Genomic DNA, 22,096 nt, shown 5'->3' on the forward strand with positions numbered 1-22,096 from the left:
TGCTCAAGGATCGTACCGTCGTACTCAAGGAGCGTACCGTCGTGCTCAAGGATCGTACCGTCGTGCTCAAGGATCGTACCGTCGTGCTCAAGGATCGTACCGTCGTGCTCAAGGATCGTACCGTCGTGCTCAAGGATCGTACCGTCGTGCTCAAGGATCGTACCGTCGTGCTCAAGGATCGTACCGTCGTGCTCAAGGATCGTACCGTCGTACTCAAGGAGCGTACCGTCGTGCTCAAGGATCGTACCGTCGTGCTCAAGGATCGTACCGTCGTGCTCAAGGATCGTACCGTCGTACTCAAGGAGCGTACCGTCGTGCTCAAGGATCGTACCGTCGTGCTCAAGGATCGTACCGTCGTGCTCAAGGATCGTACCGTCGTGCTCAAGGATCGTACCGTCGTGCTCAAGGATCGTACCGTCGTGCTCAAGGATCGTACCGTCGTGCTCAAGGATCGTACCGTCGTACTCAAGGAGCGTACCGTCGTGCTCAAGGATCGTACCGTCGTGCTCAAGGATCGTACCGTCGTGCTCAAGGATCGTACCGTCGTGCTCAAGGATCGTACCGTCGTGCTCAAGGATCGTACCGTCGTGCTCAAGGATCGTACCGTCGTGCTCAAGGATCGTACCGTCGTGCTCAAGGATCGTACCGTCGTGCTCAAGGATCGTACCGTCGTGCTCAAGGATCGTACCGTCGTGCTCAAGGATCGTACCGTCGTGCTCAAGGATCGTACCGTCGTGCTCAAGGATCGTACCGTCGTGCTCAAGGATCGTACCGTCGTGCTCAAGGATCGTACCGTCGTGCTCAAGGATCGTACCGTCGTGCTCAAGGATCGTACCGTCGTGCTCAAGGATCGTACCGTCGTACTCAAGGAGCGTACCGTCGTGCTCAAGGATCGTACCGTCGTGCTCAAGGATCGTACCGTCGTGCTCAAGGATCGTACCGTCGTGCTCAAGGATCGTACCGTCGTGCTCAAGGATCGTACCGTCGTGCTCAAGGATCGTACCGTCGTGCTCAAGGATCGTACCGTCGTGCTCAAGGATCGTACCGTCGTGCTCAAGGATCGTACCGTCGTGCTCAAGGATCGTACCGTCGTGCTCAAGATCGTACCGTCGTGCTCAAGGATCGTACCGTCGTGCTCAAGGATCGTACCGTCGTGCTCAAGGATCGTACCGTCGTACTCAAGGAGCGTACCGTCGTGCTCAAGGATCGTACCGTCGTGCTCAAGGATCGTACCGTCGTGCTCAAGGATCGTACCGTCGTGCTCAAGATCGTACCGTCGTGCTCAAGGATCGTACCGTCGTGCTCAAGGATCGTACCGTCGTACTCAAGGAGCGTACCGTCGTGCTCAAGGATCGTACCGTCGTGCTCAAGGATCGTACCGTCGTGCTCAAGGATCGTACCGTCGTGCTCAAGATCGTACCGTCTTTCCCAAGGCTCGTACCGTCGTGCTCAAGGATCGGACCGTCGTGCTCAAGGATCGTACCGTCGTACTCAAGGAGCGTACCGTCGTGCTCAAGGATCGTACCGTCGTGCTCAAGGATCGTACCGTCGTGCTCAAGGATCGTACCGTCGTACTCAAGGAGCGTACCGTCGTGCTCAAGGATCGTACCGTCGTGCTCAAGGATCGTACCGTCGTGCTCAAGGATCGTACCGTCGTGCTCAAGGATCGTACCGTCGTACTCAAGGAGCGTACCGTCGTGCTCAAGGATCGTACCGTCGTGCTCAAGGATCGTACCGTCGTACTCAAGGAGCGTACCGTCGTGCTCAAGGATCGTACCGTCGTGCTCAAGGATCGTACCGTCGTGCTCAAGGATCGTACCGTCGTGCTCAAGGATCGTACCGTCGTGCTCAAGGATCGTACCGTCGTACTCAAGGAGCGTACCGTCGTGCTCAAGGATCGTACCGTCGTGCTCAAGGATCGTACCGTCGTGCTCAAGGATCGTACCGTCGTGCTCAAGGATCGTACCGTCGTGCTCAAGGATCGTACCGTCGTACTCAAGGATCGTACCGTCGTGCTCAAGGATCGTACCGTCGTGCTCAAGGATCGTACCGTCGTACTCAAGGAGCGTACCGTCGTGCTCAAGGATCGTACCGTCGTACTCAAGGAGCGTACCGTCGTGCTCAAGGATCGTACCGTCGTACTCAAGGAGCGTACCGTCGTGCTCAAGGATCGTACCGTCGTGCTCAAGGATCGTACCGTCGTGCTCAAGGATCGTACCGTCGTGCTCAAGGATCGTACCGTCGTACTCAAGGAGCGTACCGTCGTGCTCAAGGATCGTACCGTCGTGCTCAAGGATCGTACCGTCGTGCTCAAGGATCGTACCGTCGTGCTCAAGGATCGTACCGTCGTGCTCAAGGATCGTACCGTCGTGCTCAAGGATCGTACCGTCGTGCTCAAGATCGTACCGTCGTGCTCAAGGATCGTACCGTCGTACTCAAGGAGCGTACCGTCGTGCTCAAGGATCGTACCGTCGTGCTCAAGGATCGTACCGTCGTGCTCAAGGATCGTACCGTCGTACTCAAGGAGCGTACCGTCGTGCTCAAGGATCGTACCGTCGTGCTCAAGGATCGTACCGTCGTACTCAAGGAGCGTACCGTCGTGCTCAAGGATCGTACCGTCGTACTCAAGGAGCGTACCGTCGTGCTCAAGGATCGTACCGTCGTGCTCAAGGATCGTACCGTCGTACTCAAGGAGCGTACCGTCGTGCTCAAGGATCGTACCGTCGTGCTCAAGGATCGTACCGTCGTGCTCAAGGATCGTACCGTCGTGCTCAAGGATCGTACCGTCGTGCTCAAGGATCGTACCGTCGTGCTCAAGGATCGTACCGTCGTGCTCAAGGATCGTACCGTCGTGCTCAAGGATCGTACCGTCGTGCTCAAGGATCGTACCGTCGTGCTCAAGGATCGTACCGTCGTGCTCAAGGATCGTACCGTCGTGCTCAAGGATCGTACCGTCGTGCTCAAGGATCGTACCGTCGTGCTCAAGGATCGTACCGTCGTGCTCAAGGATCGTACCGTCGTGCTCAAGGATCGTACCGTCGTACTCAAGGAGCGTACCGTCGTGCTCAAGGATCGTACCGTCGTGCTCAAGGATCGTACCGTCGTGCTCAAGGATCGTACCGTCGTGCTCAAGGATCGTACCGTCGTGCTCAAGGATCGTACCGTCGTGCTCAAGGATCGTACCGTCGTGCTCAAGGATCGTACCGTCGTGCTCAAGGATCGTACCGTCGTACTCAAGGAGCGTACCGTCGTGCTCAAGGATCGTACCGTCGTGCTCAAGGATCGTACCGTCGTGCTCAAGGATCGTACCGTCGTGCTCAAGGATCGTACCGTCGTGCTCAAGGATCGTACCGTCGTGCTCAAGGATCGTACCGTCGTGCTCAAGGATCGTACCGTCGTGCTCAAGGATCGTACCGTCGTGCTCAAGGATCGTACCGTCGTGCTCAAGGATCGTACCGTCGTGCTCAAGGATCGTACCGTCGTACTCAAGGAGCGTACCGTCGTGCTCAAGGATCGTACCGTCGTGCTCAAGGATCGTACCGTCGTGCTCAAGGATCGTACCGTCGTACTCAAGGAGCGTACCGTCGTGCTCAAGGATCGTACCGTCGTGCTCAAGGATCGTACCGTCGTGCTCAAGGATCGTACCGTCGTGCTCAAGGATCGTACCGTCGTGCTCAAGGATCGTACCGTCGTGCTCAAGGATCGTACCGTCGTGCTCAAGGATCGTACCGTCGTACTCAAGGAGCGTACCGTCGTGCTCAAGGATCGTACCGTCGTGCTCAAGGATCGTACCGTCGTGCTCAAGGATCGTACCGTCGTGCTCAAGGATCGTACCGTCGTACTCAAGGAGCGTACCGTCGTGCTCAAGGATCGTACCGTCGTGCTCAAGGATCGTACCGTCGTGCTCAAGGATCGTACCGTCGTACTCAAGGAGCGTACCGTCGTGCTCAAGGATCGTACCGTCGTGCTCAAGGATCGTACCGTCGTGCTCAAGGATCGTACCGTCGTACTCAAGGAGCGTACCGTCGTGCTCAAGGATCGTACCGTCGTGCTCAAGGGTCGTACCGTCGTGCTCAAGGATCGTACCGTCGTGCTCAAGGATCGTACCGTCGTGCTCAAGGATCGTACCGTCGTGCTCAGGATCGTACCGTCGTGCTCAAGGATCGTACCGTCGTGCTCAAGGATCGTACCGTCGTGCACAAGGATCGTACCGTCGTACTCAAGGAGCGTACCGTCGTGCTCAAGGATCGTACCGTCGTGCTCAAGGATCGTACCGTCGTGCTCAAGGATCGTACCGTCGTGCTCAAGGATCGTACCGTCGTGCTCAAGGATCGTACCGTCGTGCTCAAGGATCGTACCGTCGTGCTCAAGGATCGTACCGTCGTGCTCAAGGATCGTACCGTCGTGCTCAAGGATCGTACCGTCGTACTCAAGGAGCGTACCGTCGTGCTCAAGGATCGTACCGTCGTGCTCAAGGATCGTACCGTCGTGCTCAAGGATCGTACCGTCGTACTCAAGGAGCGTACCGTCGTGCTCAAGGATCGTACCGTCGTGCTCAAGGATCGTACCGTCGTGCTCAAGGATCGTACCGTCGTACTCAAGGAGCGTACCGTCGTGCTCAAGGATCGTACCGTCGTGCTCAAGGATCGTACCGTCGTATAAGGTATAAGGTACCCACACACAGTATAAGGTATAAGTCACCCACACACAGTATAAGGTATAAGGTGGCCACACACACACACACACTATAACCTACCCACACACAGTATAAGGTATAAGGTGGCCACACACACACACACTATAACCTACCCACACACAGTATAAGGTTTAAGGTGGCCACACGCAGTGTGAGGTTTAAGGCACCCACACACAGTATAAGGTATAAGGCACCCACACACAGTATAAGGTTTAAGGCACCACACACAGTATAAGGTATAAGGCGCCAAGGTATAAGGCGCCCTTAGTCTTGAGGTGTTAGCTGTGTCAACGCGTCTGTGTGACCTTGTGGGAATGGCAGTATTAGGGAGGTGCTTAGATGAATGGGGCGGGGCGGGGCGGTGTGGGGGTGGGGTTATAAGATGTGTGGGGGGAGGAGGAGGCAGTGTGGTGAGTGTGGGTGTGGGAAGAAGGAGAACAGCATAAGAAGAAGAAGATGAGGTGGGGGTGGGTTGTGTGTGTGTGTGTATGTGTGTGTGTGTGTCGTGGGGGGGGGGGGGGGCTGGGTAGTGACCCCATTAGCGTGGTTTGGCCCGGGCCATTAGTGGCAGACATGCCCCATTTACCCTTGGCCACCATGGAAGGGGCTGGCCATGTTTGGGAAACCATAGGAACGTTTGCTGGGAGTTGGTCGTGATCGTGGGGAGACGTTCGCCAGGAATAGGTCGCCATCCTCGAGAGACGTTCGCTGGCAGGTGGTCACCAAGGGGGACAGTCGCTGGGAAGTGGTCGCCATCGTAAGGGGACAGTCGCTGGGAAGTGGTCGCCATCGTAAGAGGGACAGTCGCTGGGAAGTGGTCGCCATCGTAAGGGGACAGTCGCTGGGAAGTGGTCGCCATCGTAAGGGGACAGTCGCTGGGAAGTGGTCGCCATCGTAAGGGGACAGTCGCTGGGAAGTGGTCGCCATCGTAAGGGGACAGTCGCTGGGAAGTGGTCGCCATCGTAAGGGGGACAGTCGCTGGGAAGTGGTCGCCATCGTAAGGGGGACAGTCGCTGGGAAGTGGTCGCCATCGTAAGGGGACAGTCGCCAGCAGGAGGAAGATAGGCCCCCCCCCCCCCAATGGTATGGGTGGGTCATGCGTCACAGGTGGGCCCTGGGAACCCACCACAACCCACCACGACCCACCCACTCCCTCCCGTGGAATGTATAGGGTCTGGGAACACACCCCCCTACACTCCCCCCCCTACACCCCCGAGAGAGGGGACCCCCCCTTACACAAACACGTCATGGGTTGTTCAGAAATTCCTGACGCATTTCTCTAAGCGACTGAATACGAGGTTGACGCACGTCATTAAGTCATGCGTATGGGGCGTAGTGTCTTAAACAACATGGTCACAGAAAGGAGTGGCGTACAAGGAGAGGTGCCTTATAATGGGGTCACACGCGCGCGCGTCACGCGCTGCCTCACGTCTCTAGTTACGTTACCGATGACCGTTGCGTCTGGGGGTCGTAAAATCTTGCGTCTGGTGTCGTCCTCCTCAAACGACCCATCTGTCGTAGCTGGAGGGGTCGTCTCGTCTCACAACGCTTGTAGGTACGACCCCACTCATCTCCCCCCCCCCCCTTTACGTCGTAGCTACAACCCCCTCCTCTAGGGTCGATCACCTGTGTTATATGATCAGAATCTTCCCCTTATGATCCAGGACGACGTGGCCCAGGGTTCGACACCCGTGGCCAGCCATGTCTCCACTGGCCAGGTCTAAAATAATATATTTCTATTCTCAGATGAAGATGTGTGTGTCCTAGTGTCTTATATTTAATCTAGAGACGTCCTATACACCTACCAGGACCAGTTGTGGGTTGTAAGTTGTAATATATAATAATATAAAGACGTATATATCAAGGAATGTTGTTATTATTGTTTATCTCTAGTCAGTACCAGATGAATGTTGTTGTAAACAACTACAATGTTGTAAGAGAAGTGTATAATGTATAGTAGACATATATTGTAAATAGATACATTGATGTAGAAACCTGTTATATAGGAAGATATATATATATATATATATATATATATATATATATATATATATATATATATATATATATATATATATATATATATATATATGCTCCTGGATCTTCCCTTTTAACCCCCTATTTGTTCCTTACGGAACCTCTTCCTCTTCTTCTTCTTCCTCCTCCTCCTCCTCCTCCTCCTCTTCCTCCTCCTCTTCCTCAAGGAGCCTAACTTACCAGTCCCGCTAGCTACTTAAAGGAGCGTCCGTTACGCATGGTGGGGGAGTTGCGTATGACGGATGAGAAGTCTTGTGGGATGTGTGGGGGTGTGTGGGCGGGCACTATAGGGTCTTTGCACGCGCGTGAACACCGTGGGGGTCTGTTAGCGCGGTCTTTGCACGCGCGTGCCGTGCGCTATGGGGGAAGTGGGGGGGGAGGGTTGGGGGGACGTGGGCGGTGGAGGGAGGAAAGGGGGGGGTTGAGGGGGGTAGGTAGGGGTCATGATGATGCACGCGCGTGCGTATAGAGCAGAGTTCCTGCCCCATATATTTAGCTTGCACCATCTCCTCCCCTCCCCACACACACACACACACACCCCACACCCCACACCCCACACACACCCCACACCCGCTCCTCGCCTTGCTAACCAAGGTCGCATCTCTCTGGTGTTGCTCTTACGCCTCTCATGCACACGAGGCATTTGTTCTTTGTTCACAAGTTCTTCAGAAGAGGGGGGGGGGGAAGAGTCCGGTGTGTTCATCCCCCCCACCCCCTCCTTCAGGGTCGTAGCTGTGGGGGGGGAGGAAAGAGAGAGAGAGAGAGAGAGAGAGAGAGAGAGAGAGAGAGAGAGAGAGAGAGAGAGAGAGAGAGAGAGAGAGAGGCTTTTGTTTCAAGGTCACACAAGGGAGGTTAAAGGTCATGGTAAAAGTCATGGTGTGGTTATTGGTTTTCTTCACAGTCTTGGAGCAAAGAGTAGTTAGAAATGATCAAGTTATGTATGTATAGATTGTCCTTTTTATTTTTTGTAACAAAAAAAAGAATATACGTTTGTTGTAGATGTGCTTATAATTGTCTTTGTTTATCTCTCTCTCTCTCTCTCTCTCTCTCTCTCTCTCTCTCTCTCTCTCTCTCTCTCTCTCTCTCTCTCTCTCTCTGCCGAGACGTAAACAAAGACATCAGAGGTGAAGACAGCGCCTCCTATCACTTGATGGACCCCCAAATGTAAACAAATGGGTGTAAACACAGGTTATAAAATAGATAATAATACAAGATCAAGATATTTTCTATAAACAGAGAAGTGAATGTAGTTCATTGAAAACAAATGGAATGTTTTTCATTGAAGACAGATTTCAAATAAGATGGAAAGGGATATTGCATGTGGAGTGTATATACCCTTTGAAGGGCGAATAACAAAAGTATATTTGTAAATGTGGCAAGAGCTAGGGAGACCCGTTAGTACTTATGATAATTTTAAATACAGAGACCATTTAAAATAACAGTATGTGGTCAAATAATGAGTGGGGGATGATATATGCACATACCGATGGTAGAACATAATTGAGATGTTATGCAGGAAGAATAAGAAGAACAACATGAAAACGCATAGAAACATTCACAAGATTCCTTCACAGGTGGGTAAAAACAGTTCCAGATGAACTCAATATTGACGATTTTACAATGTGCGTAGCAGCAGAGAAGAGCAGTGTTCTTATTCGAGAAAGGCGATGGTCGCATGCCTCCCCTCCCGTATTATACTCCACTCCCATAGTAATGCATGGCCATTTTAAAAGCCATATACAAAGATTGGACATCCACCCCAACGATAATTACAGACTTTGCGACGATCAGGAGGTGAGCGCACCTTGCATGATGCACGATAATGACCGCGGCTGCGGCGGTGGTAGCTTTTTTGGCGGTGTCGCTCGTTCGTGTGTTCGTGTCACGGTCTGCGGCCTCGTGTCACGGTATGGTGGTGCAGCTGCGTGGCGTCACCACGTGACGTCACCTTAGCCCGTAACGCCACACGCTGCAGTTTAACATCTTCCTTCTCTTCTTCGACCTGTCCCCTGACAATGGTGCCGCTTGTATCCATTGTCTATCTATCCCTACTCGTTTATATCCCTCCCTTTTGCCTCTCCCTTACCCCAGACCTCCCTTTCCTAACCCCATGACCTTCCCTAAGGGAGTATAATATGAGAGCCTCACAGAAGAGCGCAGATCAATACTATGTTGTGCTCACAATTTGGCAACATCGGTTTTAAGAGTTGTCAGCTATTGTCAATAATTATTTTCCTCTAAACAATACTTATATTTACCTATGGCCGCCTCTGCTATTTATTTTTGTTTTTATTTTTTAATTCCTGAGGACAATTCGTGTACTAGATATATCTATGGCCAGTTTTTTTTTATGAGAGCGACAGTGAATAGCTACGGAGTTTATATTTAATGTCGGTATGTGTGTGTGTGTGTGTGTGTGTGTGTGTGTGTGTGTGTTAGGCTAGGCTGCTCGGCAATATCTGCTCTTTATTTACTCCTTTATTTACGCCCTTTTTGATCACGTCATTTCTGGCGTAATAATAAACCTAAGACTATGATGAAGTTGGTATATATATATGTGTGTGTATGATGATGTAGCTGGTATATATATGAGTTGGTATATATATTATGATGTAGTTGGTATATATAATATGATGGAGTTGGTATATATAATGTAGTTGTTATGTATGTGATGATGTAGCTCTTATATATATTATGATGAAGTTGGCATATATAATATGATGAAGTTGGTATATATATTATGATGTAGTTGGTATATATCATATGATGAAGTTAGTATATATATTGTGATATTGATGTACATATTATGATGTATTTGGTATACCTATTATGATGAAGTTGGTATGTATATATTATGATGTATTTGGTATATATATATTATAATGTAGTTGGTATATATGATATAATGAAGTTGGTATATATAATTTAGTTGTTATATATGTGATGATGTAGCTGTTACATATATTATGAAGGTATATATAAGATGAAGTTGGTATATATATGATCAAGATAGTATATATATGATGATGTATTTCGTATATATATTATGATGTAGTCGGTATATATATTATGATGAAGTTAGCATATATATTATGATATAGTTGGTATATATATTATGTAGTTGGTATATATATTATGTAGTTGGTATATATATTATGTTGTTGGTATATCGCAGAATATATATATTTTTTTCAAATGGAATTGTGTTTATCAGTTCGACCAAAGGACGAAAACATTTGTGTCTGTAATACAGAGTTAATACATTATGTAAATGGTTTCAATGGCCAAAATGGCCTCCCGCAGATTGTGCTCAAGGTGGAGAAAATTGTTCCTGGCAAATATATATATATATATATATATATATATATATATATATATATATATATATATATATATATATATATATATATGGCGAATAGTATGAATGAAAAGAAAGAATATATATATATATATATATATATATATATATATATATATATATATATATATATATATATATCTTAAAGGGTTATTAAATGTAATTAATAAACGAATTGATTAACAAAAGGTCGATGTATTGAATAGTAGGGGCGACCAAAGTCATTACAATAAAGATTAATGATTTGTGGAGTAGATTAATTATAGATTGGGGAATGATGGGTACAGAGAAGTCATTGGCGTTGCTGAGAGAGAGAGATGTATATATATTACCTCCACGTCACAAGGGCCACTAACCAACCACTCCCAACACTTAGTTCTTATCTGTTACATCCCGGAGTTGCCAAACCTCCTTTGCTTATCTCACAGCTGACCTTATCTACAGCAGCCATGTTTGCCAAACCTTCTTCTACTTAGCTCAATAGTTAATTTGATTTTAGACTCCATATTGCCTGTGACGTAAGTAGCCTATAGCGAACCTTACCAACACCTGGTTTTGGGTAAGTAGGGCACATATACGTGCGTGGACCCAAATTGCCAAACTACCTTATTTAGCTCAAGATCACTTTTATTTTATATAGTCCCAAGTTGCCAAAAAATTTTGTTTACCTCATAGCTATTATCTTATCTATACCTTTTTGCCAGGCATCCTTATCTGGGCCAAATATTGCCAAATTTCCTTACCTAGCTCACTCAAACCTTATCCTGAGCCATGGTGCCAAATTGCCTTACTTAGTGAAGATGTTTGTCAACAATTTCTTTCTGTAGGTCACAGTCATGAATTCATATAATATTCGCTCCAGCTGTTATCTTCATTCCTCTATCCTTGTTATCTTTTACATGTAAGATCTTCGTTGTGGTGAAAGTGGAGCAATATCCCCGCCATGTTTGGCATATATCATCGAAAACGAAAGGGACTGAACTGTTTTTATTTTTTTATTTCATTTCACAGAAAACGAAAGAGGCTTCCTCTTTTTCGCGGTCAAAAATTACCTTCCATTGAGGCCAGGCTTTAATTAATCTATAAATAGGAGTTGAAGAAGAGTAATCTTAGAGTTTTATTGAGGAATGGAGGTTGTCAAAAGGAGGCAATTCGTAGCTTATAAGTAAATATGAGAACGAGTGCCAAAGGAGGGAATTAAACCTTATTTTTACACATTTTTTCAAATTTCATTAAAGTATTTATATCTTGTAATTGTTCTTTTAAACGTCATTATGTATATATTAATTTTTTCACCACTGGATAAACTCATTATTAACCTGGGACAGCCACGAAACTGTCTTGGCAATCTCTAAAAGAACCATTTTCGCAGTCGACTTATCAGAAATTATCTCAGATTCCTAAAGGAATTCGGGGATTATCATTACAAGGAATTGAGTATAATCTCCGTAATATTTTGTCATATTTTAATGGCTGTTATATTCATAGCAGGTTCGTAAAATCTGTGACCTCAGGGCAAGGGAAAACTCCGAAAATTTACATCCGTTTGCGCTGCACGAACGAGGCATTTTGAAAATTATAACTTGTTATATCCATTGTTCTCGTACGTAGTAGCTGCAGCGGAGGGATTTATGGACTTATATTTTAGAATTAATTTGAGTTACTGGAGGTGCATTGCGGGAAAGAGCAAGTCCCGAGTAAAGATTTCTTAATAGAACGTTCTATCAAACTTCGCGCTCTTTCATGACGTCATCGTGCGATGCGCGAAACGCCTGCGCAGTGACAAATGTTTTTTTTTTTTTTTAGGGCGCTACAAACCTAAGTGGATGGCGTGTTTGAGTGTATTTTACACGTCAGTGGATTAGGGTAAAGTGCATAACATGTATCATGGTGGAGAGAGGAGTGTATGTCATATTTAATGGCGGACTGGTGTTTGTGTCTTGTATATCTGTGTAGAGATGAATATCTATGGTCGATCCGTGGATAGAGACGAACGCGTTCTGTATTCAGGTGTATTAAGGCTGTGTTGAACGTATAATAGTGGAGAGACGAGTGTAAATGCGTCAGTCAGGATGGTGGACGGCCAGGGACGCGTAAATGTACCAACTGTTAGGCTTTTAGGGCGTTGGAGCCAGCTGTAGACACGAGATCGATGTGTAGTGAATTTTAAAAAGTTAAAGGCAATGGGTCGGTGTTAAATACCACACACACCCACACACACACACGGAACCATAGATACACATTCCTTCCATGTTTGGTGAGGGTATATTGTATATATCCGGGTCATCACTCATGACTAGTGCGTATATACGGGTCAGGCCCCAGCACAGTGTGGCGTCTGGTGGTTTTAAGACCTTACTGGTGTCTCTCTGTTGAAGGTGTGGCGGGAGAGGTGGCAAACATGTCTTGATGGCTTCGTCCACGCTGGATAATGATCAAAGATGACAGGAGGAAAGGGTTCGATGGTTCGTGCTAGGTTAGGTGAGGCGTCTGGTGTATGTATGTATTTTTTTTTAAGTGTGTACGTGTGTTGGTTGGTATTTGAAATGCCCCGTGTGTGTGTGTGTGTGTGTGTGTGTGTGTGGGGAGGGGTGAGTGGGTTGTGGTCGGGGGCGTGGATGTTGTTGTGGCTGTGGTGATGGTGTTGTTGTTGTTGTTGTTGTTGTTGTTGTTGTTGTTGTAGGTGGGGTTGTGTTGTTCACTGTTGGCAGAGTGGGGGTGGGGGGGGGGGTGTCACGTCGCTCTGCCACCAGTCGGCTGACAACACCATAAACACAGCTCGGGGTCACACACACCCCCCCCCCCCACCTATGCCTCCTGACACCACCTGACCGTCCTGACACCTCCTCTAGAGGTGTCAGGACGGTGGTGGCAGCGCCTGAGGCGAGAGACAGATCCCCCCCTCTTTCCCCCTCCCCCTCCCCTCCCATCCGGCCAGCCACGGGCTGGTAAACACAACAAGGAAAGCCATGTCTCATATTGCCCAGCACCCCCCCGGGGGGGAAAACCTGTCTTAGGAGATCTTTCTCTTTCCCTTCCTTTCCCTCCCACCTTGTGGGATGGAAGTCCTTTCCTTTCCTTTCCTTCCCTGATGGGGAGAGGGGGTTGTCCCCTCCCTTTCCCGTCCCGCGTGGAACGGAACGAACCTTTATATACATTTACTTGTGATTTCTTTTGGATGTTTGTTGTTCCCCTAGTGTCTTCCTCCTTCCGTCTGGGGACATGTCTTACCCCTGTCTACACCCCCCCACCCCCTGTCTACTGTCCTAGTGTAGCGGGAACCCCGTCTTCTCCCCTGTCTCGTCTCAACCTGCTGTCATCTGGACAGGAATCACTAGGGTGTCTGTGGCCATGAGAGCTGTACGGGCACGTCTCTAGGTGCAACATATTGCACTGGTGAAGACGAGGAACTTGAACCCATCACTGAACTACACTTTATGAGTTAGGGCCTCGACCAGTGGACTTGGTTGGCCTCCAAGGCGCTGCAATGATAGTAAGGGGAACGCTCTCTCGACGGCTTATTTTGGCGTGGCACTTACCGAGAGAAACATGGCAGTTTATTTATTACCCTTTTTGCTTTTTTTTTTTGCCTCTCTTCTTCTTATTTATTCCGTTAGTGTCGCATCCCGTCGAAGACTGTCACATCCCGTCGAAGACTGTCGCAGCCTGTCGCATCCCGTCGAAGACTGTCGCATCCTGTCGCATCCCGTCGAAGACTGTCGCAGCCTGTCGCATCCCGTCGAAGACTGTCGCAGCCTGTCGCATCCCGTCGAAGACTGTCGCATCCTGTCGCATCCCGTCGAAGACTGTCGCATCCTATCGCAGCCTGTCGCAACCCCACTGGACATCCAGTCCTTCTTCCCCCAGGCACTCGAGGTCACGGCCTCCACCTTTGACCTCTTATGGTACCTGAAGGTCACAGGGGTTCAGAACACCATTGCCAACATTGCCTTATGCTTAAAGATCCCTCTCAAGTCCGTCTCTCGTTCCCCGATGGTTAAGTGATTTTGTGGCCCTGAGCTCGGGGTTCAAGTGCTTGGAATGCATGGCCTCCTTCCCTGGGAAGTGGCCTTTTGGGATTCCAAGCAATGCCTTAGGAAACTCTTCGTTAGTGTGACGCCTCTGGGACTTGCATAGCTCACCTCCATGCGTGCGAAATCACATTCGATTTTCATTTTTCGTCGACTTGAATCTGCACAGCGGGTCTGGTCGAAGGCAAGAGCATTATTAATCCAAGGGCGTTCAGAGCGTGGGGTCGTGGTCACAGAGTTTAAGCAGCAGATCCTTCTACCGTGCGTGTCACTACGCACACATTATTGAGTGCGAATTTGTGAAGGTGAGAGAAAGGTAAAGCTGAAAATTTAGGGAGGTTTGGGTTCGTTCACTCGAAGCCATACCTTGAAATTAATGGATTATTTAGATATATCATCGTATTATATTAATATCTCACATCTAGAAGAATGTAGGGACGATATTGATATTCAAAACCTCCTGACAAAGAGAGAGAGAGAGAGAGAGAGAGAGAGAGAGAGAGAGAGAGAGAGAGAGAGAGAGAGAATGTTCCCTCTTGGAGACGTGAGTGGGTGCAAATGAGTTGGCAACGCTGCTCGCAGTGTAGCAGTAACCTCTTGGTGGCACAACAGGAAGCGAAAACCACGAAATTGTTGAGAAAGAGAGGACAACATACTGGAGGAGGGAGGGGGGAGGGCGGGGACTGAAGTGTATTAAAAATGATGTGCATGAGAGAGAGAGAGAGAGAGAGAGAGAGAGAGAGAGAGAGAGAGAGAGAGAGAGAGAGAGAATATACCCCCTCCCCTTCCCTACCCGCAGCCATGGCCCCCGCGGCTATGTCCGTCCGTACGTCTGTATGTCTCTTGTCTTCCTCTTCTTTTCCTTGAAATGGCGTTCCGCCCACGACGCTGGTCCGCCAGCCTTGTAGAGGCTTGGGATCGCTAACCTGCATTTATCGTTTGACTTCACCTGAATCAAAGGCGAAACACACCATTATTATCGGCTTTATATTCTACTGTGTACACGGCTCAATGAACAACTAGCTGGATAAGCGGTGAGCGCTACTCGCTAGCTTGTATGTACTATTATGTATTTGATTTTTATATATGTATTTGTCTTGATATACTAAGATAGATCATATCGGCTAGTGAGGTAGGTATTTTTTATAACGTGTAGGGTAGGTGGTGAGAATGTTGCCACACTGAAACGTGGGACAAAGCGAGTCTTGCATCACCGCCTTCGTGGCAACACTTGTCTGGAGGCGTCGGCCCGTGCAATATATCATTACCAGATTAACGCCATCGCTAAGGAACTGTTTTCCATATGTTATAAGAGAAGCGCAATATACGTTATACAATACGATGGGCGTTTACTTCAGGGCATCCATATTTCAAAGTGATTTTTCCTTGAAGTGAAAAGTTAGCGGGTGAGCAAAGAAACTTATTGGCAGCACTGGAGTAAAGCGACACTCTTTGACGTCATGAGAGCAGCACGCGCTCTTATTGGTCAGTCAGGAAAGCACGATTTCTCATTGGTCAGTCAATCGGCCGACAGTGTGCGTAGTTGACTCGTCTTGGAGAGGAAGTTGCTCATTTGTTGTAGGAAATAATGTAACATGTATTTTCAACTTTATATATATATATATATATATATATATATATATATATATATATATATATATATATATATATATATATATATATATAAGGACAAGACTTAGCGTTTAGAATCATGACGTCACTATTCAAATCAGCATCACTCAGAGAAAAAGGAAGATATTGAATTACAGAACAGATAGGTGATATTTTTTTCTTTTTCTCCTCCTCCATTTTATACATTTTAAGAGTCTTATCTTACTCAGTTGTTGGGGTTGGAAGCAATAACTCGGGAGCTCGAATTTCACATATTTCCCTCCACCTTCCACAGGGAATGTGGACGTAGTATATATATATATATATATATATATATATATATATATATATATATATATATATATATATATATATATACTTTCCCCCACCCCGCCTTCGTATCCCCCCTCATAATGTGTTTATTTGGAGGTTTCTACCGAAGTAAAAATATCTATGATAGATGTAGTTATCATGTCGTTACCTTGGGTTGTTTATATGTCCATAATGGTGGAGATTATCAGCAAATGGGGACCATTTAATGCCCCTTTTCTCTCTCCTCCCCCATTCCTTAACCCCATTTCTTGCGTCTGTCAGTGCAGGATTATACTGTCGCACCGTAAATCAACCCCCCCCCCCCTTTGTTTGCTGATAAATAAACTCCTATTTATACCCGATCATATAAGTCATATATATTTATTAGCATATAAAAACATATATGCTATTTTTATATATATTTTGAAGTATGTTTGACGTAGTTTAGATATAACAATAGTTGAGAATAGTGAGCGAAGACTATAGGTAATTGTTTACATATAGTTTTAAGAATATTTATTTGCACGGGAATGAATGAAGGCGGCAAGTATGAGTTACAGGGAACTATAGAGTGAATGAAGGCAGGAAATATGAGTTACAGGGAACTATAGAGTGAATGAAGGCAGGAAATATGAGTTACAGGGAACTATAGAGTGAATGAAGGCAGCAGATATGAGTTACAGTAGGGAACCATAGAGTGTATGAGTTACAGTGGGTGGGGGAGGGGAGGGGGAAGGGGGAGTGGTCATGGAGAACACACATATATTTTCTCCCTCGCTGTTGTTAGTGTGTGGTTAATGGGGGGGGCGGGGGTAGTTCATGATAGTTCATGACCCCCCCTCCCCCCCTCGGTGACGTCACGGTGCGCTGACGATAGAAAACGGAAGCGGAGGAGCCGAGTGTATGTGTATCCCCCCCCCCCCACGGGGGCTGGGTGGTGGTAGGGGGGGGTGTAAAGCCGTCTACACGCTTCGTGGTTGCCTAACGCCCCCACGCCCGCCCACGCCTTCCCACCCACGCCCGCCCCCCACGCCCACAGGATGTGGTCAGCTGGTGTGGTTTCGACGCCGTGTTCATGCCGGCGCGCGCGCGAGCGCGCTCTCCCCCCATGTAGCCAGCATTACATAATCCCTCGCCACATGTCTGGGTTTAGCCTTGCCCTTGCTGCCATGGGCGCGGGTGTCCCCCCACAGCCCACCACACGTGTGGGGTGAGATAGATAGTTGAGATAGACCCCTCTGGCGGTGGTGGTGGGACAGGGGAGTGGCACTTGACAGCCACTGAAGTGGTGGTTCACTCCCGTTCACTTCCTCGTGACTGAACGAACCGAACCACCCTCCCACACCCCCACACCCCCCCCCCCCTCCACCCGGTACGGAGGTGGGGTAGCCCCCTACCAGGGAGAGAGAGAGAGAGAGAGAGAGAGAGAGAGAGAGAGAGAGAGAGAGAGAGAGAGAGAGATTCAGGTAACCAGAGAGAGAGAGAGAGAGAGAGAGAGAGAGAGAGAGAGAGAGAGAGAGATTCAGGTAACCAGAGAGAGAGAGAGAGAGAGAGAGAGAGAGAGAGAGAGAGAGAGAGATTCAGGTAACCAGAGAGAGAGAGAGAGAGAGAGAGAGAGAGAGAGAGAGAGAGAGAGAGAGAGAGAGATTCAGGTAACCAGAGAGAGAGAGAGAGAGAGAGAGAGATTCAGGTAACCAGAGAGAGAGAGAGAGAGAGAGAGAGAGAGAGAGAGAGAGAGAGAGAGAGGTGGGGGTCTTCAATACAGCCATCTTTGCTTGGTAAACACACACACACACAAAACTGCTAGTTAGAACAAACATGTTTTTTCTTAGAAGGTTTTGTGGGTTTTTAACGAGGTGTGTGTGTGTGTGTGTGTGTGTGTGTGTGTGTGTGTGTGTGTGTGTGTGTGTGTGTGTGTGTGTGGCTGAAATGCAAGCGTGGTATATATGTTTTCTCCGGTGTGCCCCCCCCCCCCCGGGGGGTCGAAACTCAAACCCCCTCCCTCCCCCCCCTCTTTTCTCCCCAGCTGTTGCCATATCATTAACATAACGGACGCGTCTCGTACGCGTCTCTTTGGAGGTCGACCTGGGGGAGGGGGGCGTTCTAAAGAGGTTGTGTGGGGTGGGTGGTGTGAGGTAGGTGGGTGGGTTGTGTGGTGTTGAACGCGGGTTGCTGTGGGTGGGTTATAGGGGTGGGTGGGGGGTGGGGGGGATGTCGTCCTTGAGGAGGAGGTGGCTTGATCCTCGAGCATTCATCTCCTCCCTCCCTTCCTCCCTTCCCCACTGGGCCTTGTACACATAACTTGGCCCTCCAACATCAGTTATAACCTCGTCCTCCAACATCAGTTATAACCTGGTCCTCCAACATCAGTTATAACCTGGTCCTCCAACATCAGTTATAACCTGGTCCTCCAACATCACCTACAACCTCGTCCTCCAACACCAGCTATACAACCTCGTCCTCCAACATCACCTACATAACTTGGTCCTCCAACATCACCTACAACCTCGTCCTCCAACACCAGCTACAACCTGGTCCTCCAACATCACCTACAACCTGGTCCTCCAACATCACCTACAACCTCGTCCTCCAACATCACCTACAACCTCGTCCTCCAACACCAGCTATACAACCTCGTCCTCGAACATCACCTACATAACTTGGTCCTCCAACATCACCTACAACCTCGTCCTCCAACACCAGCTACAACCTGGTCCTCCAACATCACCTACAACCTGGTCCTCCAACATCACCTACAACCTCGTCCTCCAACATCACCTACAACCTCGTCCTCCAACACCAGCTATACAACCTCGTCCTCCAACATCACCTACATAACTTGGTCCTCCAACATCACCTACAACCTCGTCCTCCAACACCAGCTACAACCTCGTCCTCCAACATCACCTACAACCTCGTCCTCCAACATCAGCTACAACCTCGTCCTCCAACATCACCTACATAACTTGGTCCTCCAACATCACCTACAACCTCGTCCTCCAACACCAGCTACAACCTCGTCCTCCAACATCACCTACAACCTCGTCCTCCAACATCAGCTACAACCTCGTCCTCCAACATCACCTACATAACTTGGTCCTCCAACATCACCTACAACCTCGTCCTCCAACACCAGCTACAACCTCGTCCTCCAACATCACCTACAACCTCGTCCTCCAACATCAGCTACAACCTCGTCCTCCAACATCACCTACATAACTTGGTCCTCCAACATCACCTACAACCTCGTCCTCCAACACCAGCTACAACCTCGTCCTCCAACATCACCTACAACCTCGTCCTCCAACATCACCCTCGTCACCAACTTCCGTTCTAGTACGACTTTATATTGACGCCAGCTTAAGCGTAAGGCTTCGCCAACTTGGTCAGCTTGAGGCCTGGTGGCGTGTGTGTGTGTGTGTGTGTGTGTGTGTGTGTGTGTTTCAGATAAGCCCGGCCCGTTGAGGAGGGGGAGGGGGGGAGGGGGGAGGAAATAAGCTTAGCTTACATCGACCCAGAAGACAATTTGGAGTTCTTATTAGGTCAACATGGCTTCCACATTCCAGGTGACCTTTGACACGTGCCGACCCCGTGTGCACGTGACACGTGGTGACCCGTGTCACGTGCTCTCGCTCCCCCCTCTTCTTCCTCACCCCACCCCTTCCCCCTCCCCTTTCCCCCCTCCCGCTGACGCGAGCCTTGACCTCTGGGGTGGGGGGTTTTGGGGGGGACGGGGGTCATAAGCGGGGGTGGATGTGACCCCTGAGTTTATCAGGGGGTGGGAGTGGGGGGGGTTAAGTTTCTGGGGGGTTTAGAGTCAGTCTCTCTCTCTCTCTCTCTCTCTCTCTCTCTCTCTCTCTCTCTCTCTCTCTCTCTCTCTCTCTATCTATCTATCTATCTATCTCTATCTATCTGTCTATCTATCTCTATCTCTCCATCTATCTATCTATCTATCTATCTATCTCTATCTATCTATCTATCTCTATCTCTCCATCTATCTATCTATCTATCTATCTATCTCTATCTATCTATCTATCTCTATCTATTCATCCATCTATCCATATATCTATCTATCTGTCTATCTCTATCTATCTGTCTGTCTATCTATCTATCTATCGTATGTAGGTATTCATGTGTATAATCATATACATATATATTTATTTATTGGATAATTCAGTTATCATTTATCTCTCCCCCAGGAAGCAAAGATGGAGTCCAGGTTTGGTTTGCGCCCCGTAACACCCCGTAGCAGCCTTGCCCAGCGGGGCGGGCCCTCGGCCAACGGGCCGGGTAACACGCCCAGGACCCCGAGGGTGTGGAGACCCAGGGGCCCCCAGGAGAACCCAGGCAAACCCAGCAGGATCCTCAAGAAAGAAGAGAAGGAACAGATGCTGAAGCGTCTGACCCCGATACAGTACAGGGTGACCCAGGAGAAGATAACAGAGAGGTAAGATAACACGGAGATAACACGGAGATAACAGAGAGGTAAGATAACACGGAGATAACAGGGAGGGGAGATAACAGAGAGGTAAGATAACACGGAGATAACAGAGAGGTAAGATAACACGGAGATAACAGGGAGGGGAGATAACAGAGAGGTAAGATAACAGAGAGGTAAGATAACACGGAGATAACAGGGAGGGGAGATAACAGGCAGGGGAGATAACAGAGAGGTAAGATAACACGAAGATAACAGGGAGGGGACATAACAGGCAGGGGAGATAACAGAGAGGTAAGATAACAGGGAGATAACAGAGAGGTAAGATAACAGAGAGGTAAGATAACAGGCAGGGGAGATAACAGAGAGGTAAGATAACACGGAGATAACAGAGAGGTAAGATAACACGGAGATAACAGAGAGGTAAGATAACACGGAGATAACAGAGAGGTAAGATAACACGGAGATAACAGGGAGGGGAGATAACACGGAGATAACAGAGAGGTAAGATAACACGGAGATAACACGGAGATAACACGGAGATAACACGGAGATAACACGGAGATAACACGGAGATAACAGAGAGGTAAGATAACACGGAGATAACACGGAGATAACACGGAGATAACACGGAGATAACACGGAGATAACACGGAGATAAGAGAGAGGTAAGATAACACGGAGATAACAGAGAGGTAAGATAACAGAGAGGTAAGATAACACGGAGATAACACGGAGATAACACGGAGATAACACGGAGATAACAGAGAGGTAAGATAACACGGAGATAACAGAGAGGTAAGATAACACGGAGATAAGAGAGAGGTAAGATAACACGGAGATAACAGGGAGGGGAGATAACACGGAGATAAGAGAGAGGTAAGATAACAGAGAGGTAAGATAACACGGAGATAAGAGAGAGGTAAGATAACACGGAGATAAGAGAGAGGTAAGATAACACGGAGATAACAGAGAGGTAAGATAACACGGAGATAACACGGAGATAACACGGAGATAACACGGAGATAACACGGAGATAACAGAGAGGTAAGATAACAGAGAGGTAAGATAACACGGAGATAACACGGAGATAACACGGAGATAACACGGAGATAACACGGAGATAACACGGAGATAACACGGAGATAACACGGAGATAACAGAGAGGTAAGATAACACGGAGATAACACGGAGATAACAGGGAGGGGAGATAACACGGAGATAACACGGAGATAACAGGGAGGGGAGATAACAGGCAGGGGAGATAACAGGCAGGGGAGATAACAGAGAGGTAAGATAACACGGAGATAACAGGGAGGGGAGATAACAGGCAGGGGAGATAACAGGCAGGGGAGATAACAGGCAGGGGAGATAACAGGCAGGGGAGATAACAGAGAGGTAAGATAACACGGAGATAACACGGAGATAACACGGAGATAACACGGAGATAACACGGAGATAACACGGAGATAACACGGAGATAAGAGAGAGGTAAGATAACACGGAGATAACACGGAGATAACACGGAGATAACAGGGAGGGGAGATAACACGGAGATAACACGGAGATAACAGAGAGGTAAGATAACACGGAGATAACACGGAGATAACAGA

General features: G+C 48.3%; 1 pseudogene; it reads left to right on the plus strand.

The window, feature by feature from the left end:
• Nucleotides 1-22,096, plus strand: part of LOC139747958 (peptide methionine sulfoxide reductase MsrB-like) — a 58,694-nt pseudogene that overhangs the window by 31,049 nt on the left and 5,549 nt on the right.

The sequence above is a fragment of the Panulirus ornatus genome, chromosome 71, assembly GCF_036320965.1.
Source record: "Panulirus ornatus isolate Po-2019 chromosome 71, ASM3632096v1, whole genome shotgun sequence".
In the NCBI taxonomy this organism is placed as follows: Eukaryota; Metazoa; Arthropoda; class Malacostraca; order Decapoda; family Palinuridae; genus Panulirus; species Panulirus ornatus.